Raw genomic sequence first — 26,009 nt, 5'->3', positions numbered from 1 at the left:
ATATTGTTGAGACCTAAAGGAAAAAAAATACACTCTTCTGCTGTTACTGGTTTAAATCTAGTGCACAACAAATCTAAAGTGATCTGAACAGATTTTCAAGTGCACAACAGATCAAAAACATGAGGGAGTGGATAGACACAATGAGAAAGTAGAATACTGAGTGTAATATCTGCAGAACTGTTTTCATTGTACACTCCAGATTGCTTGAGCATGTGTATCAGTCACCTTTATGTATGCACACACCATTTGTGTACACAGTTCTCTGGTTTTAGTTCTCTAAGACTGGGAGTGGATGGCACTTCAGGAGTTGAACGTGGCGTGCTGTGCTGCTTCAACAACCGTCGTGTGGCTTTTCTCTTGGACACGGATGAAAAGCACCATCTTTTCATCAAAACACACCCCTGGTTTCTTGTATTTCCAAACAAAACCTTCTCAGTGCTGTGGATTTTACAGTTGAGGTGTTGAGAGATGAGTGACACCTTGCCTTCATCAGGATCACAGCTAACTTTGAAGACCGACAAAAAGTTGCTCTTTAGCTCAAAGAGTTTTCTTAAAATTTCTCTTGCAAAGGACATCTCTGTTTCCCCCTCCAACTTCTGTTGTATTGCTGAAGGATGGTCCATGCCTTTCCCACATCCTGTGGCACGGCAAGAGTAGCAGAGAAGAGAAGGCTTGATTGTCAACATCGCTCAAGGTTTGTTTCTAAAAAATTTTCTAATATAAATAAGTGCTCAGTTGGGATTATAATTTATTCAAGTACCTCATCTATGTCCTGAGATAAATTGGGATCAGCTTTGCAGGGCAGCACTCTGACATTCTCTCCCCCAGACACAAATGCTGCTTTCCTGTCCCTGACCTTGCACTTTAATGATAATGCCCAAATGCATGATGTTTTTTTCTCTCCTAGTCAGTAAAATAACTGTCAAGCAAGTCATACGTTTCATTAACAGAATGCTCAGCCCAAAACCCAGGGCTGAGGGGAAGGAATTTGAATCTCATAACAGAGAACAGCATCTTTCACATTAATTTTAGAATTTTAGATGTCGGTTTCTTAGTTGGTTTGCTTGTTTAGCTAGATGTGGAATGAGGCTGTAATGTGCTGAGGAGCTGTCTAAAACAAGACTAACAGGAAAAGCATCCAGTGCAGCTGCACTACAGACTTGGGGAGATCTCCAGTTTGCCTTGGTGGGAGCTGTTGCACCAAAGGGAAATGAAGAATCAGCTCTTTGGTGAGGCTGAATCTCAGATGAAACAAAGTGGTGTAACTCTGCTGCACGTGCTGAGACCTAGGTCACTGATGGACTTAGAGTAAGGCTTTTTGCTCAGACTGCTCAAGTGCTTTGCTTTGCTCTCAGTGATCACATCCATCTGACTGGCCTGAATAAGCACCAAACAACCGCAGTGAGTCTTTCGGGATAAAGTTTTGAGGTGGTCTTTCTGAAACTACTACCCTTACCTGCCTGACCACCAGAATTTGGTCTTCCAACTGTGTGTTATGTTGGATTGGGCTGTTGGCTCCTCGGAGGAGGGGCATTGTGTCCACACAGCCACTTGTTTGGAATCCTGCGTAAGGATTTTACGGTTCTAGATTACATCTCCAAAGTGCAGCAAGCTGATAAAGGTGAAATAGATCAGGGCTATGGGGCATGGGTCAAGCTGATCTTGGTGACACAAAGGGAAGGCCTGGTTTTCCCCCTCCTTTTTTACTTTTCTTCCCACCTTGTGTCTTTTTGTTGCTTTCACTGAACTGGTTCTCTCCTCATGGAAGTAAGTGAACTCAAGTTCAAGTGCTGCCTTCTCTTCCTGTGGCTGCCTGAGCTCACTCATCTGATAGGAAATTAAATTCAGCCTTCTGTTTGAATATGCTGTGTTTTTCCATAACAAAACAACAGAACTTTCCAATAGAAAGAAAAGAAATCATTCTCAAAGTATGGTTAAAAAAATTTGCTTGGCTTGGGTTTCTAACATGTTAAGCACAGTTCAGGCAAATTTGGTATTGACACCTTTACAAATAAATACATGATTTCTATTGGCTTATAGGGCAGTAAAGGATTTGCTTTCTAATCACAGGTACTGCTGCCAAGCACTGAGTAATGTGACCAGGAACATGGTCTGAACCCAGTTCAACAGAGCATTTAGCACAGACACATGCTTAAACCAACACAATTTTCAGCAGGTGTTTTAGATTCACTGATTTTTATGATTTTGAGGTTTGAGATCCTGAGTTGGACTTGGATGTTCCTTGTGGGTCCCTTCTAGATCCAGGTATTCTTTGATTCTCTGATGGTTATTTAAAGATAAGTTATAAACAGGACTGAAACCTTGAAGCCATGGATTGCCCTTGGATTTTGGGGTAAATATGTGGGTACATGTTACAGTCACCTAATCTGCTGATGCAGATTTGTGCTGCAGAAGAGTATAAGAGAGAAATGAATCCCTCCAAGAAGGCTCCTGGAAATGTGAGACAGGAAGAGAGTTTTCTCTTCCAGGCCCATCACAAGAAGGAAATACAACCTAACCACTATTAATTTATGTTAACTGACCTGCAATGAACAGCAGGCTGAATCAGACCTCTTTGCCATATCAAAGGCATCAAGATGTCAGAACTTAATGAATAGCAGATCATGGCAGACATCAAAACCCCAAACAAACCCAGCCAAACAACAAACCAACACTGTTTTGTAAACTCTTTTGGCTAGGAGCTGCAAAAGAAAAGCTCCCTCACCCCACACATGCTGTAGTTATTAATGGCTTGTCCTCTCATGTGGGACACTGTGCACTAAAATGCATTCTTGGGAGAGCTGAAGTGAATGTTCATTTGGGTCACCAGTAATGTAAGTTTAATTTGCTTAGCCTGACCCCAAGGGGAGTCCACATTTCCCTTTTACTTTTCCATCATCCTAAGAAACGATAAAATAGTACCAAGCAGTTATATAACACCATTCATCTCCCAGCGCTCTATGAACAATTGTACCACGCTCTGTGGTGCAGGGTAAAGAAAAGGATGGGGAGGGGAAGTCCAAGCCTTTCAAAGGGGGACGGGGCTCAGAGAGGCACAAATAGGAGTGGGTTTCGCTGGACTGAGAGGTCTAAAATGTGGATCTCAGGGAAGAGAGATTCCCCCTGTGGTCTCTTGCATGACTCTGGGTGGCTCTGCAGGCAAGGACTGGATGCCAGCAGCTGTGCACCATGATCCATCTGGTGGGGTCACTGCACACAGAGGGGACTTTATGCTGCTCTGAGCAGCACAAACAAATCCCTCTTTTGTGTGCTCTTTTCATTTGGGCTCTGTAAGGAGAGCATGGCACTCCTGCTGGCTGTTCCCTGGCCTCTCCAGCTGCAGACACTGCTGGTCTGGTGGAGGTGGTACTGAGACATTCGCCAGGCATTGCCCTTCACCTCCTGTTAAGGAGCAAAGCACATGTCAGAGCACTCTCAGAGGGAGACACTTGCGTGCACAAAAAGTCTGGCTCTTCTGAAACCTATCCCAGAATCACTGAGGTTGGAAAAGACCTCAAAGGTCAGTAAGTCCGACCTGTGTCAGATCACCACTTTGTCAACTGAACCAGAGCACTGAGTGCCATGTCCAGTTGCTTCTTGAATGCCTTTGAGTATGGTGACTCCACCACCTCCCTGGGCAGCTCATTCCAATGCCTGACAACCTGTGAAGAAATTCTTCTTCCTGGTCAGTGTTAGAGAAGCTGGTGCTGAGGTCAAATGAGGAGAGCATTTAGTGGCATGTGACAGTGCCACTGAGCTGTGGTGAGGGACGAGATGCCTTGATGACATCTGATCCAGCCATTTAGCAAGATGCCATGAACAGGAGTGGAATTTGGCAGGGGCCTTAGGGTGGTTGCTGCCATATTTAGGGAATGACAGAAGGAGGGCTTTAAGCACCTCATCAAGACTTTGGCCTTGCCACTTGGCGGTGGGATCGGGATCGGAATGTTGTGTGGCAGGCAGGGTGTGGGGGAAGGCTCAGAAATAATGAGGCTGATTCCCCTGCAGGACAGAGGGGCAGCAGGGAAACAGGGAGATGAAGCTCTAACAGCATCTGCCTGCCTTTGGTTCAGCTTTAGCCATGTCACTAAATGACTAGCAGCCTCACTCCACAGCTACAAATGTCCAAAAAATGAAATAGAAAAGGTCTTTATAATAATCTAACCTATGACCAATTAAAATCATTGTTCCAAAATTATTCCGCCATGACTTTTGCTATATGCGGCACTACTAAATATTTTTTTAGATTGTGCCATTTAGTCTTTTCACAGGTTCTGTAATGTTTGGTTTTTGGTTGCTTTGTTTGAAGTTTGCTTGTTTTGGTTGTTTTTTGCTTTTTTTTTTTTTTTTTTACTTTCTTTCTGTATGCATTAACTGGTCCCTAGTTCTTCTGATCAGATTGTTAAAGTTCTGTTTCTCTGACCTAAATTTGGGACTTCAGGGTGCTGGCACCCTACAGTGGACCTCGGTCATGCCACCTGACATCAGTGTGTCAGCTCATTATACCGAATTTCTCCAGTAACTCTGTGGGCCCATTGACCAGAACATACCTAATATTTGTATGATGAAATATTGTGAAAAATGTGGTTATAGTAGCCATTGAGATAATGTGAAATAAAAACTTTTATGTAATTGGAATAGGAAAAAAATAAAGCTGATAAGGAATTAATTGGAATTAGAAGTTTTGAAGAGAAATATCAACTTATTTAAAGAAAAAGAAGGCTTTAGACAGACAGAAAGTAGGTTTAAATTGGATATTAGGCAGAATTTTTTCCCTATGAGGGTGGTGAGGCCCTGGCACAGGTTGCCCAGAGGAGCTGTGGATGCCCCAGAAATTACCTGATCTAATAGAAGGCAACAAAGTGTTTTCATTAAAGCTTAGGCTTCCTAGCGCACAGTCTTTATGGTTACCGCAGAATTAATAATTTTCCAGATAGAATTTAAAATTTACCAAAGTCAACTGCAAGTTGTCTTCTCTATAAATAATTCACAGTCATTAGGGGGATATTTCCAAATAAATCAGTTTTAACACTTGATTGACAGAAAGAAGAGAAAAAAGAAAGATATATCTTATTTCTGTGCTTCAATTTTGGTGTGCCATGGAGATTGTAATTTGCAATATTCTGGAAAACAGCTGTGACTGTCTTAAAATTGACATTGGAAAGAATGTTGCTGGAGAATCACCTTGGATGAAAACAGGTAATAATTTCCCTCTCAAGACAGTGGTTGACTGACCTTCTCCCATCTTCTGATAAAGGCAGTTTGGACATAAATGTTGAAATATAAGGTCTCTTCTCTTAAATCTCATGTCCAACCCTGGCCAGGAATGGTGGTTTCCTCACTCCTGTGGGTGAGGAATGCAATGGAACCTTGCAGCTCTTCTCATGACAGTACAGCTGCATAATAAATACTCATGTCAGGGTTGATGTTTCCATGAAGATGCTGGAGGAAAAGATGGGATTTAAATGGACTACATTGGTCTGAGGGTGTAATATGTACAAGAAGCAGGTAAAATTTCTTCCTTTGCATGATTTCACTCCAGTGATGGTGTCCTAGCACACAGTAATCCCCCTACAAAATATCACAAAATCCATACCAGGGCTTGCTTTGCTCTCTTCAGTCAGTAGAGATTGGTTACATTATACCATACTTAATGCTCTCAAGCAAGTTCAACACATTTAAAAATTCTTCCTCTTCCTCCTCCCTGCTTAAGTATAGGTAGAAATGCCTGTGATTGGAAAGGTGAAAAATTATTTGAATTATTTAAGCAACATAAACTTATAATTCTTTTTTCTGTCTTGTTTAAAATTATTTGAAAATCTAATGGGGTGTGATTGAATGCGATTCATTTAACAGGAATTTGCAGAGCAAATTGCATGAGTTTCTCAGTTCAGAAAACAGTAATTTTCAAGGCAGTGCTGCACAAGGGGGCTATTGTGAAAATATATGGTGTTTTATTATGCAAGGGAATGGTGCAAAGAAGCAGGGAGTCTGGAGGGTGACAAAGCTTGTTCTGGGAAGGAATGCCCTCTAGTTTAAGCTTAGCCTCTGTGCTCTGAAGGAGAGAGCGTTCCTTTAGCCACAGAGGAAGCAAAAGGAATAGCAGGAATCCACAGCTGAGCTATGCAAACATTTGACTGGCTCCCACAGTTGTTTCTGGGGGAGAGATTTCAGCCACTGGGCAAAATACCTGCACAGTATCTCTCAGGATCATGTTTTAAAAGTCTGCCCAGTTCATTGAAAGGATACAGGTACCTGCCTTCAGGAGAATGTGCTGAAGTGTGGATCTAAGGCAGGCACTGGCATCTTCCTGCAGGCCTGGCAGAGTAAATTCCAGTGACCAACAAAATTTGGGTCAGATTCCCACTTGTCTCCCAGAGTATCTCCATCTCAGTGATACATCCATACAATGGAGCAGAGTCTGAGAAGTGCAGAATTCTGAAGCACGAGAGAGAAGTCTCTCTGGAAAGCTTGGAAACGCTGGGTATTTCAAAATAGCATTTGCACTGCTTCTTGCTAGTGGAAAACGGAGTAGCTCTGTTCTTAAAAAGGAAGCTGGATATTCCACTGAGGGGGAGATACAAATTCTCATAGACATCCTGACTACATCTATATTAGAAAACGAAATGTGCCCAGGACCATTCCCTGGCACTGAGGCCAGCTGGCAGGAGACAGGCTGAGCTCCTGCTGCCAGAGGCTCACTCTGAAACAAGGTGTTCGGCACTCAGCCTGCTGGGCTCCCTTCCTGACCTCTGCTCATGCCCACATCGTGCCTAGGAAGTATAAGTCTGTACCCAAGCACTACCCAAGAGAGTGCTTGGGTACAGACTTACCAGCATGGCCAGGAGCCTTGAAGTGTAGTTGATTGTGATTAATTGCTTGGGAACATTCCCTCAAACTCTGGAGGTGGCAGGTGTAAATACAGCCCTGCTTTGATGCCTCTTGCCCTCAGGTAATTTTTGGGGTAACTTAAAAGCTTTACACATTTCCCCCTATTGGCACATTCTTAAACAATAATCAGTCTCTATTCACTGAGAACAGCTATTCCTGCCAAAATCTTTTCTCTCTAATTCTGCTTCCACCTGCACTCGTCTATATGCAACTTTAACTAAAAATCACCACACTATTCCAGACACACACAGAGGAGCACAAGTGGATCTGACAGTGGGAATGGGATACTGTTGCTTTGGTTTTTGGCGGATTTTCCTGTTTGCCTGGCCCTAGTGTAGGCTGCATCTTGTTTTTCAGTCACTGCATCTTCTAACTCTGCTTAGCATTCCAGTTGAGGCCCTGGTGGCCATGCATATCCCCTGGTCTTGCTGTCCAGCAGGGTGCATCACAAAATTACTGGAAATTAAAAAACAAACAAACAAACAAACAAAAAAGGGTGGGGACACTCTGCATTCTAGTGCTGAAGAAACCAAGGACCACTCAGCACAGGCAGAAAGTGGGCCAGCATTAGAATTCTTCTGTGGCTTCAAGGTGAGCCTACATGCCAGTGGTCCCCAGAGAATGAAACATGAGTCTAATTCAGTCAGAGGGAGAAGAAAAAGCAAAGTTCCTAATTCCTTCTGCTAAAGTAGAAATAAACTTCCATTTAAAATCTTTCCTGTATTCTTGGGTCTTGACAGCTCTAACTACAATAGTTTAAGATGTCAGTGCTGTCAACCACCCTAAGAAGATGTTGAGAAGTAAATCACTCTGAAGGGACCACTAAGGACAAGTGAACTTATTGATGGGATTTTTCCTTCAGCGGATATGTGGGCACATGGTTTAGTGTGGGTGTGATATAGAAAAGACCAACAGAATGTGGAGGTTAGAATGCTGAGGTACACCACCTAGAAAAAGTGATGGAACTTTTTGTGCCAGGGAATCACTCCTTGAGGTCTGTTTCATCAAGTAAGGCTGAAAACTCTGTTTATTGTATTTATGTGTTAATATTTAGAGACAGGACACATGGTGAAAATGTGTATGTAGAAAACATGAAGATTTGCAAGAAAGCAAAAGTGTAATTCGGATGCCAAGCACATCCTGGAGGCGAGCAGATGCAATCATCATCAGAGCCAGTAAAGAGAGGAGGGCTTTCTAATTATTTCCCAGAAGTACAGCAGTTGCAAAGCCATTTTTGCAGCATTCATCAAAACTTTTATTTGAAATATCTCAGAAGCACACCCTGCACTCTGTTCACTCTGTAGCTGCAGATTAGTCCTACTGAAGGCAACTGGATTCCATTCCAGGAATCCTGCTCAGATAGACTTGAGCTCTGCAGTCACATCCTTTGTTTTCCTTGACTCCTGACAGCCCAAATTAAACAGAGATCTCTCTTAGCAGTGAGGGAATGCTGACGGCATTCCACCGTGCTGTGGGCACAGTGTGGAAACAATATCACTTCTTGCCTGGCCTCAGTGTGGCCAAATTGCAGCATGATGTCCTGGCTACATTCGTCCCTCAGGCAAGGCAGGTGATGCTGGGGAGGGGTGTGAAGGGTCCAAATTTGGAAGAGAAAATAATCAGAGACTGATGACTGGAACAAAATGCTCAAGCCAAAATGCTTTCTCCCTAGGGAAGCTCTCCCACAGCCAGATGCAGTGTTGCTTAGCAGTCTGGATTTCATTCCAGGACTGCACGTGGCTCTTAAGGTCCTGCCTGAGACTTTTTTTGTCTGATGTTGGGTAGCAAACCCAAATAAACAGGAAGTCAGGCCTGAACAGGAATATCACATATCATCCACTTCTCATCCCTGTAAAATCCATCCCCATTCCCTTGTCTGATTTTCTAATTGAATCATCATGGCTGTAAAATCACACTGTAAAATTTCCTCCTCTCATTTGCAGAGAGCCCAGAGGAGGAGCCAGTATAACATATTTAGAATTTGTTTTCCTTTTTAGAAGGGGCTTGCATTTTGGGTAATTTTTTTCCTGGGCTAATGTACATCTGATGTCAGACTCCCCAGATGAGAATGGTTAGACTGGAGTTGACATTTTTAGAAATATGTGCGAATGGAAAAATATCCTGGGAGTGCTGCCAATGGCTGATTTTGTGAAGTCTTAGTCTCTGTTGGAGAGGAACCATGAGCCAGGTACCTGTACTGAAAAGAAGCCTTGCTCATAAAGTGTCTTGCTCAGGTGTGTGCCAGACATGCCTTCTCAATTTAAAGAGAGGGCAGAAATTAATTTCAGCAGGCTGTGACTCAGCCAGGCAATATTCAATTCCCCTTTCTGATCAGATGACAAACAGCCAGTTAGCATCTTTCCCAGAGGGAGGTACAATGACCAGAGAAGTTCCTGGCAAAAAATGGATTTTCCAAGGTTGAGCTGTGAAGTGGTGCAAACAAATCTGCTTGACCTGTGGCTGTTCCTTCTAGTTTGGTACTGACATGACTGGGACAGGACAGCTTAGAGCTGAGCTGGCTTGCTGTGAGCCAAACCTGCAGCTTTCTAATTCCTGGTGAGCTGGTGGAATTTGGAGGATGAGTGCAGCTGATTCGTGGTGCTGCGAATGTCAGCAATTTTTATAGGCTTTGTGGAGGGCTGGTGTTTGCTGCCTCATCAGAGCAAATGCCTTGTTGGCAGGTGGCAGGCTCACACTGAGCTAGCAGGGGGTGGCACAGGGGCTAGGGCAGTGCAGGGCGGGCACTGAGGGCGCAGCATCAGCTCGCTGCAGACAGACGGCTCCATCTCCAGCCAGGGCTGCAGGCAGCCCCCACTGAGCTGCTGGCTCTGGGTCTCGGTGGGAGCCTGGAGCTGCTGCTCTCCGCTGAGGCCAGTGCTCAGGGAGCAGCTCTGTGCTGAGCCTGCCCTGCTGCCTGGCAGGATCAGAATGTGCTGAGGTAGCCCTGGCTGGGTGCTCCAGAGAGCCAGCACAGCTCTCCTCCAGCTTGGTGGGCACATCAGCCATCCCAAGGACAGTGGCAGGATGCTTTTGTGCACACCATCCTTCTCCCATCCTGTCCTGGTTTAGGGCAAATTTGCGAGGAAACGTCCAAGGGGGTTCTTCTAGAAAGCAAATTCAAGCAGCCACTTGTCCAGACAGTTCAGGAAAATATTTCCTTGGAGAAAAGTGGAAGAACTCTGTTTTTTTAACAGGCAAAGCATTCACCAGCACAAAAAAACCTGTACAATATTAAAAAATAAAACATCTTGCCAATCTGAAGACATGACAAACTCAGACAGTCCCCTTTGGTGGGCTGTAGCTCAGCTCACTCAGTCTCTTATCAGTCCCTCCGGTGCTGGAAATGCCATGGCTCAGCCTGGCCCCATGGGCCACAGGTGCGAGCTGCCAGTGCTCTTCTGGGTTTTCAGTCCAGAGCAGGTTTAAACAGTTCCAAGAACAGTTCCCAAGAACAGTCCAGGGAACTTCTCTGCCTCAGCTAGCTAAACACTAACTAAAAGCAAAGGAGAGCTCTGTCCTGCTGTCTGTCCGTGCTGCACAGTCCAGGAGAAGGATGCAGGGGAGCAAGTGCAGTTCCTGAAAACAAACTATGCACTTCTTCTCTTCCCCCTTTGCTCTCAGAATCAGTCTAAAAGGTGCAAAACTCATTTCTGGGCTAAACAGACAAATGGGAATATGAGCATCATAAAGTCATCCCAGCACACATCCCTTTCTCTCTTCTGCAGGCTCAGCAGGCTCTGCCTCATCATCATCTCCCTGCTGATTTCCATGCTCCAGGCTGAGTGGATGGGGCTGTGCCTGGTGCTCCTTATTGAACAGTCGTCTTCAACATATTTATCAACCACCTGGATGCAAGAGTTGAAAGCACCCTTCAGCAGGGTTGCTGGTGATGCCAGTATGTGCCATGGAGTACATGTTCTGGCCCCAGTAGGGCTCCCAGGCTTGGCTTGTGCTGGGGACAGTTCCCCACACAAGGACACCGTGGCTTAGTGGTGGCCTTAGCAGCAAATTTGGGTACAGCTATTTTCACATACAGTTGGCTCTGCGGAACACTGCAGAAATAAGTTTATATCAGCTCTGCAGACAGCAGTGGACTGAGCTGGGTTTGGTGTGGAGAAGGGTTTGGTGGGTTTTTAGTCACTCTTTTGTTCAGTAGCTTTTGGACTTGTTAGCCACTTGCAACCAGCTTTGACAAAAGGACACTGGCCTTGAAGAAGCTAAGGCTTCTTCTTTTTACAGCTTTTGAAAAGGTAGCTGGCTGCTTGGGGAAAGAAAGACTGGAATTAAAACTGCTTCTCTTAGGAAAAAGCTGTGGCATGACCTGTCCTAAACTGTTGCTCTCTCAACACAGGAGAGACCATGGTATGTTCACAGACTTCTCTGAAGTGCTACAAATGCCAATTAGATGGGATTTACAGGGTAACAGCAAGAAGCAGAGTTGTGCTGAGAAATAAGGCAAACGGTGCCTTGTATCTTGAGGAAGAGTTCCTTCCTTCCTTCCTTCCTTCCTTCCTTCCTTCCTTCCTTCCTTCCTTCCTTCCTTCCTTCCTTCCTTCCTTCCTTCCTTCCTTCCTTCCTTCCTTCCTTCCTTCCTTCCTTCCTTCCTTCCTTCCTTCCTTCCTTCCTTCCTTCCTTCCTTCCTTCCTTCCTTCCTTCCTTCCTTCCTTCCTTCCTTCCTTCCTTCCTTCCTTCCTTCCTTCCTTCCTTCCTTCCTTCCTTCCTTCCTTCCGACACTTCGTTCCAACATTTCCTTCCGACACTTCCTTCCTCCCTCCTTCCTTCCCTCCATCCTTTAAATGTTGAGGAAAGAAAACCTTGTGCTTAAAGCTCGTATCCTTTTCTGCTGCACTGCAGTGGTAAGCTTGAAGGGGCAGGAGGAAGAGAGGGGAGGCTTTTCCAGGGAAGAGTTCATAAGAATGGATCTTTGTTTACATTTTTAGGCTGTGGCCATCATGGAGTTTCTGGATTAGACCCTTCCAGTGATGTCATATAAAACGTGGCTCGTAGCCCTCATGTATTTTCTCTCTGTGAGCAGTGAAGCAGATGGGTGTTTTAAAAAGAAAATATAGGTGCATATCTATGAGCAATGTGTGACTTCTGAAAGGAAAGTGCATCTCAGAGCTGTCCTTTGTCCTCAAAACTTTGGCCCCTGAAGGAAGTGTCACTTCCTGGTCCCTTAAGGTGTGAGGGTTTGCTGTGCTTGAGGGAAAAACACCAATTGCTTTAAGTATCAGTTTGGGGCTCTGAGCTGATGGCTTTTTATACCTTGGGCCTTGTTTCTTGAGGGCTCAAGTCTAGGGCCAGTCCTGTTCAGTTATTTATCAGTGACCTGGATGCAGCATTTGAACACACCATGAGAAATTTGCTGGTGGCACCAAACTGGAAGGTGCTATTGACTTTCTACAGGGCCAGGAGGCTTTGAGAGGTTGGAAATTTGGTCTGTGAGCCATGGGGTGAAATTTAACAATAACAAATGCTGGATTCTGTGCCTGGAACAGGGGAATGCTGGGCAATATACACTGGGAGAGGAGTGCTCAGATAGTTGGGCCTTTCCAACTGAAAATAGTCTATTTTTTGTTCTATTTTTTAAAGCTATGAATCACCCTGGAGAGAGGGGCAGTCATCCTTGATTGGTTCACACACAGGCAAATCTGGGTGAGGATCAGAAGGCATTTGATTTGCTGCCATTGTTAAGAAAGGCTGCAGAATTTTGTCAGTGATGGATTTCTGGTGAAATCTGTTCAAAACCAGTGATGAAATGCTCACTAGACCAGAAAAAATCAACACTTCTGACTTTATGTTATGCAAAGCACACGGTTTCTGTACCAAATCAGTGGGGAAGAAGAAGAGCATCCTGTTTGAAATCCGATTTTTACATTATTCTTACAATGCTGTGCAGTCTGAGTCATGACTGTTGAACACTCAGCCTGTGTTGAACATTCAGCCTCTCTCAAAAACCAACCTGATTTTGAAAGGTGGGAACTGCTGCAGAAGAGAGGCAGAGGCCCAAACATCCTCACCTTGAAGTCTGTCATGGCTTACACATCTAGAAAAATGTTCAGTGAAAGCCATGTATGTGCTTTATTTTCCCTTTATGTTCTTTCACCATGGTGAAATAAGTGTAGCCACCTGCTGCAAAACAAATAGAATGTAATCTTCCATTTTTATCTTGACCATTTTGAAATAGTCGGTTCAAATAGCTAAAGAATGGCATGCAGGCAGTTTGTGAAATCATTTTGCATGAAGGGATTTCAAAAAGCTTCCCCAAAAGCTACCTACAAGTGATTAACTCACATTTGGGGACCATCTGCCCAGTGGCTTTTCAAAATAATGCTATAAGAACACAGGCTAAAAGCAAGAAATGTCTTACAAAAGCATATCTTCCAGAAAAGGAAAAAAAAATAAAAAGAAAAAAAAAAGGAAATGGAAAAAAAAAGAAAATAGAAAAAAGAAAAGGCAAAATCCACCATAACTGAGCCTTACCTTTTGTTATAACTACATGATAAATCAAATTTGGGAACAGAAGTGTATCTGGGGCTTTGCCACAACACATGTATGTTCTGAAAATCATCTTGTAGTTCCTGTTGCAGAATTTTGACCTATTTTGCTCCTGCTACATTTGTTTGTGGAAATTGCAGTGAATGTAAAAGGGACATTACTGTGGCTCTTCAGATTGTACAGGCAAGAATTTGCAGCAATTTTTCTTCTCTAGAGAATGACCGGAGATTGGAGAGGTTTTTTTTTTCTAAATTCATAAGGCTTCACCTAGATGGGAACACTTGGGAAGCATGATCTGAATGGGAATCAGAAAAATATAGTTGTTAATTACAATGACTCAAAATGTTGCACACACCTTTGTGGATAATCACATGTGGAATAAGGGTAGGCCTGATTTATGTGTAACTTAGTCCACTTTGGAATACCAAAACAAATTTAATCTCTATTATTTTAAAGAAGAATTGCTGTGCAGGGACTAACCAGGGCAAACATGGCTTTTTCCTTGGTAGACAGTCCCCATTTTTAAATGTCATCTCAGAAGTCAGGGAGGACACTGAAGTCATTGCAAACAGACATGCCATCTCCATGATTTGTTGTCCGCACAAGGGAACACTTCAACAAGGTGCTGAGCAACATTTTTTTGATGAGCTGCATTCCTTTTATCAGCTGTGAGTGTTGAGGGCCATTGGTATCACCCATGGTGAAGTACAGGTGGCACTGAGAGTGACCTGTGCTGCTCAACACCACTTGTTTCATAGCTGTTGCCAAATTTCATAGGCATTGAATGAAGAATAACTTAATCCTTGAAGGGATGAAAAAACCTTTCCCATTCTTAACTGCAGAGCACTAACCCCTGGGATCAATCCAGTAGGGGGATGATTAACATCCATACAAAAAGGCTGAGAAAATTGGGGTTGTTCAGCCTGGAGAAGAGAAGGCTTTGGGGTGACCTCACTGTGGCCTTCCAGGACCTGAAGGAAGCCCACAGGAAAGATGGAGAGAGACTCTTGACAAGGGCCTGGACTGACAGGACAAGGGACAATGGGTTCACACTGGCAGAGAGCAGGTTTAGATTGGATATCGGGAAAAAATTGTTCCCTGTGAAGATGGTGAGGCCCTGGCACAAATTTCCCAGAGAAGAAACTGTGGCTGCCCCATCCCTGGAAGTGTTCAAGGACAGGCTGGGTGGGGTTTGGAGCAACCTGGGCTAGTGGAAGGAGTCCCTGCCCATGGCAGGGGGTTGGAACTGGATGATCTTTACCAACCCAAACCATTCTGTGATTCTGTGACTGGAATTTGGGCCAGAGAGATGCCCACTCCACCCTTACTTGATTCAAATTGTGTTTCGACTCTGAAGACCTAATCTGCTGTAGAATTGAATGGATGTTTTGCAACTGGCTTCAGCAGACAGAGAGAGGATGAAATAGCACTGGTACTGATTTTGGTAAACTTTCCCACTGCTGGTTGGATGGAGCAAGGGTTTGTCTGAGCCCTGTTTTTTGAACTGGTGGCAAAAATCACTTTTGAAAAGGATCAGGATGAGGCAGTTATTCCCCACTGTCAGCTTGGAGCCTAAATTATGAATCAATCTGTTTCTGTGGTCTCTTATATAAGGCTGGGTATCACTGCCAGTCCATAATGCTTAAACTGGGAAAAATGGAGCTGGAGAAGGTGGAAACAATCTAGGCAAATGGCACTTTTGTACTTTCCTTAAGGAAAGGGTTGCAAGTGCTGAACTGACGCGTAAAGACCTTCTGTAGATTCACGGCATGCCAGATTAGTGCTTACTATTTGAAAAGATATCTGGAATAGCAATCTATTCCATGTTTTTATTTTTTGTAATTTATAATCTGCATATTTCCTTCAGTGTCCTGGCCCTTTGGAATCCAGTTCAGTTTTTGGCTTCTCTGATTACCTCTGTCACTAAGTTCCGTAGCCTAATTACATCTTTTGTTAGAAAGTAATTCCTTTACCTGCTTTTAAATTTTCTGCTGTGGATCATTCACACATCTCCTGTAAGGCTTCTTAGCCAGCTTTAAGCTCCAGCACCTAAAGCTGGATCCTAAAATGGGCTGATCCACAGATTACTGTAAAGATGATATTTTCACTTTCACTCTCTTTTTCTCATGCATCCTGTCACCATTACAGCTGTGACTGCACCCTGTGTAGTGAACTCAAGCCTTCACTTTGCAGGTAGTGAAACTCTTTACTGGTGGTCTCTCATAGGTGGAATTTAGAGCACTGACTCTAAATTCTAAGTGGTGGCAGCCAGGTCTCTTGAATATTCACTGTTGGTTAAGTTTTAGCCTGATTCAGATTTAAATCTGGGCTGGCTTCTTTTTAACCAGCATCACTATAAATACCCAGAATGTGTTTGTTCAGAACTCAGACAAAAATTTAGATCTCTGTGATATATGTGAGGATTTTTTCTAACAGGTTATGCAGCTGCAAATTCAACTGGCCGTTTTGCTGCATGTTCACCCAGCTTTTTCCTCTTTCTCTGAAGAATCTCAACATTCCTTTTATCCTAACTACTGTAAATGAATTGATCATTGGTAGACTACTTTGTCTCATTTCTATCTTTCCAAAGAAAATTAAAATATTCAGTGGAACACAAGCACCAGGGGGACTTGCCTGGTCTTCTACCATGATTACACCAGGTGTGTCACAGAGAGGGGACATTCAGCCTTTCTTGAAGCAGTTGCAGGCTTCACAGGAACAAATCTGTTCCAGTACATGAAGGGACAAAGATGGAGAGAAATTTTTTACATATGTAGTGTCAGAACAAGGGAAAATGGCTTCACACTGACAGAGAGCAGGTTTAGATTGGCTGTTAGGAAGAAATTGTTGCCTGTGAGGATGGTGAGGCCCTGGCACAGTTGCCCATAGAAGCTGTGGCTGCTCCCATGCACTTTCCTGAAAAATCTTTTGTCCCTTTTCAGTTTGTGAATGGCCTGGTTCTTCCTACAGCCACCAGAGTCATTAACAAGGCTGTCTCACCATGCTGCCCTGTTAGTTCTGCTAGCCTCCATGAGTCACAGCAACACCTCCCACAAGCTCTAGCAGCACCTGTGGAAGTCACACACTGTCAGACTCAACACTGCCTTGTGCCAGCCTAAATTTGCCTTTGTCATAGGCAAACCCGACCCGATGCTGCATTTCATGAGGGGAGTTGCTGTTGTTTCAATAAAGCCTGTGTTTTTCTGATGGCAAGGTGCTCCTGGTCTACATTCCTAGTTCACAGAGCAAAAGTCTGTGCTCACACAGCCTGTGTGGGAGTAGGAACAGAGGAAAGACAATGCCACAGAAACATTGCTCTGATACTGCTGAACATACCAAGGCTGGTCTAATTAAGCTGGAGGTGAAAGAGTTAATCTAGGCCTTGCCATGGCAGCCAAAGGGTGCACTTTAGGTATTTGCCAATATCTTACTCAAAACCAGTAAGTCCCAGTCCTGACACAGTAGAAAACACTTGGTTGGTGGTCTCTTATTTTTTCTTTTTCACAGGGGTCAGAACTGAGCTCAGGGCTCAGTTTAGACATTTTGGATAGCATAGTTCAAGTGTAGGATACTGATCTCTGCCAAGAACTTAAAACTAAATCCAGCCACCACAGAATCAGGTAGTTCCTTAGGAAAGTTTGTTAGACTTGTCAGTATTGACACTGGATTTCAGATGTATATTTGCTTAATTACTCTTTTGATAAAACCCCTTATTAAGCAATTCTGCTCTCCATCTGGTGCTGATCTGACTTAAAATACAGCAAGATTGGCAACTCATTAATTTATGGACAGGATAAGTATAAAATTTGCATAAATCAGTTAATACTAGAAAGTACAAAATTTGTAGTTTCTTGAAAAAGCAAACTGTGAACCTTTCCTCTTAGGACAGAAACTCTTTGTGAGATGGAGAAACATCTCACATGTTTCTTATGACAAAATATCGAGTAGTGATATTTTGGTTTTTCAGATTCCTTTCCCATTGATTCTTGTTCTAAATATAGAACTATACTTGTCTTGAAACTGGTGACACGTTGTGTTCAAGGCAAAATTCCTGCTCTCTAATGATGTGGTTTTATTTTTAAGGCTTTAATCTTACATCAATAATTTTAAGTGCTTTTCAGTGATGCTCTGAGCGAGGAACTACCATCCTTCTTTGTTGTTTTCAGTGCCAGATGACATTTTTATCCAATGGTAGGCATTCATTTGCCATGAAGATTGAGTTCCAGGAATGCAGTGTATAGATGTGAGGCAATTTTGATCATTGCTCTCTGGAAATCATAGTGATTATATGCATTTTAGTAGTTAGTTTACCCTCTGGATTGCAGAACCCTTCTTCTGAATCATTAGAAGGAAATCACACTAGTTTGTTGGTTTTTTTTTTCCTGAAATATTAAAAATCTTGTTTAAAATGAACCCCCCTGCTCTAGCTTGTAGGAAGTGCAGGTTACCATCTGTGAGAGGTGGCAAAGAGTTCATCTCCCATATGATTGAGGAAACCTCTGCCAGAGAACTCAGGATTGAATCAGAAATGTTTCCATGAAAAATGTATCTTCCAAGCACCTAACACCCTCCAGAAAAAAACAGTTAATGGAGAAAGTCCCTTGCTTTGCTCTATTCCATTTGACAAAAGTGTCCCTGCATATTCTTTTCCTTGTGTTTGGAAAAGACTGGGAGGAAGTGCAGAGACCAGCTCCACGTGAATGAAAAGCTGCTCTTTGCAAGTCATTTCCCGACTGTTCTGAGTGATGTCTTTCACAGAATCCTTAGGGCTGGAAGGGACGTCTGGAGCTCATCCAGTCCAACCCCCCTGCCCAGGCAGGGTCACCCAGAGCAGGCGACATAGGAACACATCCAGGCAGGTTGGGAATGTCTCCAGAGGGGGAACTCCAGGCCCTTCCTGGGCAGCTGTTCCAGTGCTCTGCCACCCTCAGTGGAAAGAAATTCTTCCTTCTGCTGAGTTGGAACTTGTGTTTAGTTTATGGCCATTGCTCCCTGTCCTGTCATTGAGCACCACTGAAGAGAGCCTGGCACCGTCCTCTTGACATCCTCTTTGAGATATTTTTACGTCCTTTCCTGACCTTCTGTGCACCTCAGGTGATAAGACAGAGCTGAGAAGTAAGATATGGAAAGGGTTTCTCTGGATTCATAGAGTCTGCTTAGAACAGCTGCAGACAAAGACAGGTTCAAGACAGGAGGTTGCAGCTCAGGACAAACCTTACTTTAAAGGACTGCTGACAGGTGTTTGACAGCAAAAACTTTAGTACCAAGGAGCCTCTCTGTTAAACAGAAAGCTCACAGCAGGATACTGCTGCATTAACAAGATTTTCTCTGGCTGCTCCAATTCCCTTTAGCTTTTTTTTTTTTTGGTAATCATCTTTCAAACTGCAGCAGCATTTGTTGTCCTGAGGTGCTGATTCCAGTGTTCCAGTGGAAGAGATTTTAGTGGAAGCTTCTCCTGCAGTGTGCACAGGCTTCATTTCAGGTCAGTAATCACATCCTCCTCAGCCTCTCCTGGGGCTCTCACATTGATCATCCTCCAGCTGGAAGAATTGTCTGAGAGGAAGGGCATGACTGTTGTGTTGCGGTCACATTTCTAGACTGAGGGTGGACTGAGGGAAGCTTCTGCCCTTTGGATTCTGGGGAGACCTGGCATTTGGATGTGGTGTGGGTGTGCAAGCTGTCAGCCTTCCTGCTCCATCATGCTCATCTGTCCCCCTCCGGGCAGCCAGTTATGCTGGGGAGGGACAAGAGGAGAGGGCAGGGCATGTGATGGGTGACTTGAGCTGGTGTTTGGGTTCTGAGCAACAAAGTCTCTGCCGGATGAGGCTGTGTCACCAACAAAAGGCTCATTGACTGTTCTGAGTCATCATCAACAGTCCACGAGAAGGACTTGAGTTGATGTGAGGGGGTAGGAAGTTTGCCCCAGGACAAATCTGGAGAACAAAACATCCACAGAAATAAAACATGCTTTATGTTTTCCAGTGTTACCTGGAGAGCCAGATGGGAGCAAAAAGAAAAAGCAGGAGGCCAGGGGATCTAAAAGCTTGTGAGAAAGGGCTCTTTGACATCCTTTGCTACCTTTTCCTGGGAAAGCTGGAATAACACTATGGATCACAAATGATCCTTCTGCTAAACTGACTCTAGAACCAGGCTGATACCTACCTACCTTCTCAGCAAAAAAGGGCATTACTTTGGCTAGATACACTCAAAGGTACTGGAGAGCCCATTGCTTCAGTACCTGTGTGAAGGGAATCTTGCTACTGAGTAGAATTTCCACAGCTGAGTTAGGATTTTATTCCCCTTTCCCCAGATAAATGCCTTTTTTTTTGTAAATATTCTGTGGACAAGGCTTCTTTGGCACCTTTCAATAAAGCTCATTTTTTGAAAGTGGCAGGGCAAAAGAGGAAGAAACATTTAGAGTGAGATTTGTCTGTTATTTTCTAGTATGAATTTTTTTTTTTGAAGAATGATATGGTGTCCAATTGCTGCTTGAAGTACTCCCTCTAGCCTAGAGAATATTTGCTTGTTCACATAAAGAGCGAACCTTCTGTGCTGTTGGCTTCCAACTGGTTTGGAAATGCCCTCAGGAAGATAGAGATGGAAGTTCAGATAGAGGGAAAGGAGGGAATTTGGATTCTTGAGCAGGGGCTGTCATCACTCCATGAGGAGGTAAGAAAAAATAATTATGCTTTCTCTGATCAGCCTCATTTCTGGGAGGAGGTAGAATTTAGGTTCCTAACTGGCAAACTCCGTGTTACTTCTGGATTTAAAGAGAAGCCAGAGTCCAGGCACCTGGGGAACTGAATCCCCTGGGAAATGAGAGTGCAGGATTCTACAGCAGGAGACTGCACTGGGGTTTTGATATTCTGCATTTGGGATCACCATAGCTGTATGTGCAACTAGTAAGGATTTCAACATCCAGTTCCTCCTGTGACCTGGCCTTCCCATCCCACATCAGGGAATTGTGGTTTTGCCTCAGGAAGCATCAACCCTGCTAGTGTGGCATCGAGGACCATATCCCTGAGGTGATAACCAAGAAACATGTAAGGAGCAGCTCTTTTACTCATCTTGAATTACATTCACCTGTCTCTCAAGAGCCCTTTCCCCCCTCACAGGTTGAGTCCTGAACTTTTACTAAAGGCTAGTGCAGTGCCAGCTATCCATGAGAATGTCTGGAACTGGGACTTGCATCCAGACATGTCACTAAGGCTGTAAAAACAAGGAAGAACTGCAACCCTTACAAGTGCTGAAGACAGTTTGCAACAGCCAGAGGAGGTGTGTGATAAACCAGTAAATTCTGCTGCCTCTCTGTGTTCTCCAGAGTGACCTGGAGCTCAGGCAGTAATGATGTTCTCCAGACAGCTCTCCACGGCTTCCCTAAGACACCAGTGAGCCACGAGATTGAGGCAGAAATTCCAGTGTGGGGAGGGTGTGAGTCATGAGATGGTGAGTGAAGGAAACAGCAGGATAAAAATAACAGAGCCCAGTGTGATGCAGAATATTAATCTCCTGCCCTGTGTTATCCTCGCTTGTATTACAGGCAGCACTCCGCTGTAGTGTAGATGCTCTGCTGCTCAAAACAGATCCCTCTGTGCTACTCAGAAAGATTATGGCTCAGGATGCCAGATTGCAGGGACTCCTAATACTCGTGCCTCAAGTTGGCTGAAAATTCTTAATCACGACATTCCTTTCCTGCTGTAGAAAATACGTAATCAAAGAGCGTCAAAACGCTACATTCATATTTTTCATGTTTACATGGAAATGTAAATTTCAGTTAATTAAATGTCAATTTCAGTTAGTTTGACATCACCTGAAAAAAATTATTTATTCAAAATTTAAATTACTGAAGTCCATTTCATTTTCCAACCTTTTTTTTTCCTCTCCTTCTTCCTTCAAAAGGAGAAAAGAAAGGAGAAGAGTATGAAAATACCATGAAAAACCCACATAATACTCAAGTTTGATTCTAGCTAACATAAATCAGTAGGGGGAAAAAAGGAAGAAAAGTAGAATTGGTAAAATAAAATTAAAAAAAGAAAGCACCAAATATTTTATTTTGAGATGTGAATCTCTCTTTTTCTACTCAAATCTGCCATCAGATTTGATAAGCCTAGTTCCGAGATCATTCACAACCAAATCAGGATCCCTTCTAGGGAGCATTTCCAGCTCAGCCACTGTGAGATTTCTAACCCAGTCCCCTTGACATTTCCTCTAATCACTGGACAGTGATCTTCAGAGAGCTCTTGGGAGCCTAGGAAACCTCTGATATTTTTCAATCCAGCAAGGAATCTGGGCACCATAAAGACAGGAGGAGCTTTTCCTTTAACTTCAAAGGGTGCCAACTCTGGCACTGAGGCTTCACTGCAGATTAACATGTGGGGAGCTCTTCTGACAGAAACTGCCTTTGGTATTTCAGAGTGGGGAGAACTGTTTATTTCATTTCACACAGATTCACTTCAAAACCTTTCCAAAGGATTTAGTTTTGCTGCTTTTTTTTTTGTTGTTGTTGTTTCTTTTTTTTTCATGTATGTCACCTTTGGGCTTAAGTTCACTTTCAAGACTGTAAAACTTTACCAAAACTGGGGAACAGCCTTCTGAGACAGGCAGGGATGTGGCTGTGTGGTCCCCATGCTGCAGGACCCACAGGGTGAATGACCAATATTTGTAGGGCTCTCTCTCCTCTTTGCCCTTTCAGGGATGCTTTATGAAGTGAAGTGTTTGCACACACGCTGAAAGAAGTCACTGTTCAATTATGATGGATTTAAGGGGGATGTGTGTATGTGTAAAATCATGTGGTTCAGGTGTGCAGTTATGGCCACAGTTGTCCTTGCTCCCTTTCAGACCCCATTGAAACCAACTTCTTTCATCCCACTGAGCTGAAAAATCCCTTTGTTTCTACTTCTTTCTTTTCTATTTTGTCTTACAGAAGCTGCCTGGGAAGCTGCTTGGGAATAACTTTTCTTAAATATTCTTCTTAAGCAATCTCCTGTTATTTTTTACTTTATATTTCCATCTATTTAACTTATTCCCGCATACCAAGTCTTTTTTATTTTCCAAGGCATAAAGAAAGAAAGATTTATTTTGGAAGTTCTACAAAAATGGAAGTCATTGTAATCATGATTTGATGTCCTTGGAACACACTTTATTTACTATTTGTTTTTATTAGGACATTGTTCAAATGTAACTTTAAGCCCAATAAGGTTCCAGGACTAATCTCCTGGGAGAGGATATTTATGGTCCATATTTTCAGGGAGGGAGATTGGAAGTAGAAAAAGGCTTAAGTATTTAGGCCTTGCTTCAGCTCTGAAGGCAGGGGAAATCTGCAAATAGTTACTTGACCAGTTAAAGGAGAGGGTGGCATGTGCAGATGCCCAGCTTCAAGGGGCACTTGCATTCCATGTGTGCTCATTCCAAGCAGAAACATGGGCCTCAGACTGTGTGCATTACTGCAGGGGAACTGACCTATTTTTCTGGAGAGGAAAAATCTACCATAAAAATCTAATTTGCAAGGATTGTGGGAGTGGAAACAGGGCTGGTTTTTTTTTGTCTCTAGGATATTTGGTTATGCAAACAAATTGATGAGGGAGAAACTTCCAGCAGGAAAACTGTTGATGGTGCTCAGTGTCACTCAATTAATTGTAACACTCTTGAAAGGGAAGTGAAATAATGGTGAATCTTTCAGAGAATCGGAGAATCATGGAATGGCCTGGGTGGGAAAGGACCTTAAAGATCCTCTAGTTCCAACCCCCCACCATGGGAAAGGACACCTTCCACTTTGTTCTAAGCCATAATTTTGTGTCCAGTGTAGAGCCTAATGGTTTTTCCTCCTTAATCAATGCAGCTTTTTGCATGACACTGTCCTGATTGCCTTCCTCCTGCAGACACTGACCATTAGGAAGACACTGCTGCAGAGTCTGAAACCAAACCAGCCTATTCCTTGTTCTCAAGTCATCTTGGGTTAGAAGCTGCTGAAAAACTTCCTTCTGGATAAATAACTGTGATGTCCCCATCATCCCCAGAATTGGATTCCTTCACTGGGATTGCTGAAACACTGGTCTGCTCCAAAGTTTCTCTCATAGAAGAATACTTCAGCTTCACAACAGGAGTGAGAAAAGTTTAAATGCTTTAGGACTCACTCCTAGGCACAAGACTTTATCATTTGAGCTTTTGTTTGGAAATAAATTGAGTTCTTGTCATAGATTGGGCATCTTATCCCCTGCTTCTTACATATCAAACTTTCTCATAATTCTGGAAGAAGATTCAAGTGTTTGTTCTCTTTCTTTTATTGGCGCTCATCTTTATTTATTTTGTATTCTTGAGATGTGCTGCATCTCTGGAGTTTGTATTTCTACTTTTACCATAAAAATGCTGTACATACAAGTCTAGAATGCATCTGAAGATTAGTCTAATTTTTCATGTGACTTTGACTTGAACATTTTTCTGTTTATGTTTATATTGCTATTTCAAATATGTTCATTACCTGAATTCTTTATGCCTGTTTCCCATCTCTCTAACTCAATAAAATAATGTCCGCATTCTTCAGAACCATGCCCCGTGTGCGTGACAGTGATAACAGTTTCTGAATAATAATGACTGATAATTTTAAATGTGCTAATCTATATTTATATCTATTTCTATGTCTATATGTGTCTGTCACAGCCTGAAAATCTTCTGATGTGGGATTTGAGACGGTGAAAAATTACCAGCAAGTGGTAAGCTCAGCTCAGGAATAATTCTTCATAAGTCTTTTTGGACTTGAAAGGTAGATTTTCCTGCTCCATAAAGGTTTATCTTCTTTATTTCAGTTCTCATCCATGGCTAAATTTAGAACTGATATTACATGAATCAGTGGAGTGTCACCCATTTCACCAGTACTTCCCTGTGCAGCTCTTGGAACTGGATGCTGTAGGACCTGGCCCTGCCTTGTGAGAGTCCTTTAGGCAGATTCCCAGCTGGCATGAACAAGCCTCATTTCCTTGACATTAGTGGAGATCTTCTGGTTTTGCTCACTGAACGCCTCAGAGTTTACCTGCATTTAAATGCAACTTGTTTCTGTGAATCACAAACTTTTTAAAGGAATTTGTTTGGGTTTTTTTTTAACCCTCTCTACTCAGGAAAAGAGTACCATGACCTGGGAGATCTGTGGGCTGATGGAAGCCTTAGGCCTTTAACTAGAGAACTTCATCCTTGTCATGTGGATCTTCCCATTCCTTGCAACTCCCCTGATTTTCTTTTGCTGGATAGATCCAGTGAGGTGCTCAGTTCTGTGCTGAGGCATAGTCTTGACTGACGTGAACAGATGCACAAATGGATGCAGGACTGAGGCTTTAATGAGGAGATTTCTGAGTCTGGAAACAGGCTTTGATCTTAGAGTCAACTTATCAAAATTCTGAGTGCTCTGAGCATTCATGGACATTAAAGTCCCTCAGAGCAAGGGCATGAAACCATTCAGTGCCTCTCCTGCTTTGGGGAGATTCAGCTTTTTTTGGCTTTTTCTTTGGAAAAGACATTCAGTGCCAGTAGAAACTTGAGACCATTGTACAATGCTGGTTTTTTATTACTGCAATATTCCTTTGGGTCTCAAAGGTTTAGTGAAGTCAGTGGGAAATTTTCTGTCATTTTCAGTGTGTTGGGAACATGTCCTTGCTGCAAGTAAGACTCCATCAAATACAACTGTTTACAAAGCAAAGAGAGAAGGACATTTCTGGTCCTTGTCTGTTTAATGCTGTATGCCAAGCCTCTGTTCAGGATTTTACATCATACAAATTGCAAAATGTCCAATTTAAATAGAACAAAGGCTGAACCAACTCAAGCTGTGGGCTATTTAACACAGGGAACGGGCAATAGGACCTCCTGGGAGAAGCCTGAGGATTGTGAGTGGTGACAGTGGTGATGGGGACAGGTGGCTTCTCTGACCTACCTACACCTCCATCACTGAACTGAGTGGAGCTCTATTTTCTCATGTCCACCAGAATGACAGCTCCTGATTCCTCTCTCATCCTGGAGGCATAGTATACACATCTAGACATCTCCAATCAGAAACAAGATTTGTTCCTGTAAACAAACAGCTGGGGCTGGCTTCTAATTAAGGTTTCTATTAATAAGGCATCTTCTTTAGGTGAGCTACTGCTGCTGTTTTGCCAAAAGCACATTCATTAATTTCTTTTCAGCTTCTCCTTGTTATTATTAGAGCATAGGAAGCAAGTCAATGGTTTAATAAGCTTGAGTTTCAGACTAGGCTAATCAAATAATTTTTATTCTATTTATCAGCTTTTAATTTGCAATAAAAGATTAAATTTAGATGAAAATATCTTCAACCTGAAAAGGGGATTTTGCTTAGAAGTTGACTGTTCTTAACCAGCACCTAGCTCTGTGCTTGAACTTTGTGCCTGTAGTTACAGGAAAAAAGATCCAAGGTAAACACAACAGAAGCCACCTAATGATGAGTGATGGACTGAAATCCACCAAGGTGAAGGTGGTGCAAAAATCTGTCTAGGACCGGATTCTTAATCCCAGGATCCAGTCCCATCCCCTTGTGAGCATGTTTGCAGCAAAAGAACCTTGCAGAGAATGTGCCTGCCATCAGCCTGATTTGTCTGTCAACACTCTGCTGAATGCTGAGT

General features: G+C 43.2%; 1 long non-coding RNA gene and 1 other non-coding gene across 2 annotated transcripts; both read left to right on the top strand.

Moving 5' to 3' along the window:
* On the top strand, positions 1–23,934 carry LOC136568438 (uncharacterized). The gene is made up of 2 exons (XR_010785213.1): positions 1–694; positions 23,268–23,934. It is a non-coding gene; the product is annotated as an uncharacterized lncRNA (long non-coding RNA).
* On the top strand, positions 3,713–3,787 carry LOC136568457 (small nucleolar RNA SNORD66). The gene has a single exon (XR_010785218.1). It is a non-coding gene; the product is annotated as a small nucleolar RNA SNORD66 (small nucleolar RNA).
* Positions 23,935–26,009: the final 2,075 nt, after the last annotated feature.

This window comes from Molothrus aeneus, chromosome 32, assembly GCF_037042795.1.
Source record: "Molothrus aeneus isolate 106 chromosome 32, BPBGC_Maene_1.0, whole genome shotgun sequence".
NCBI classification, from domain to species: domain Eukaryota; kingdom Metazoa; phylum Chordata; class Aves; order Passeriformes; family Icteridae; genus Molothrus; species Molothrus aeneus.
Note: the sequence above shows the minus strand (reverse complement) of the source record. Positions and strands in the feature narration are given on the sequence as shown.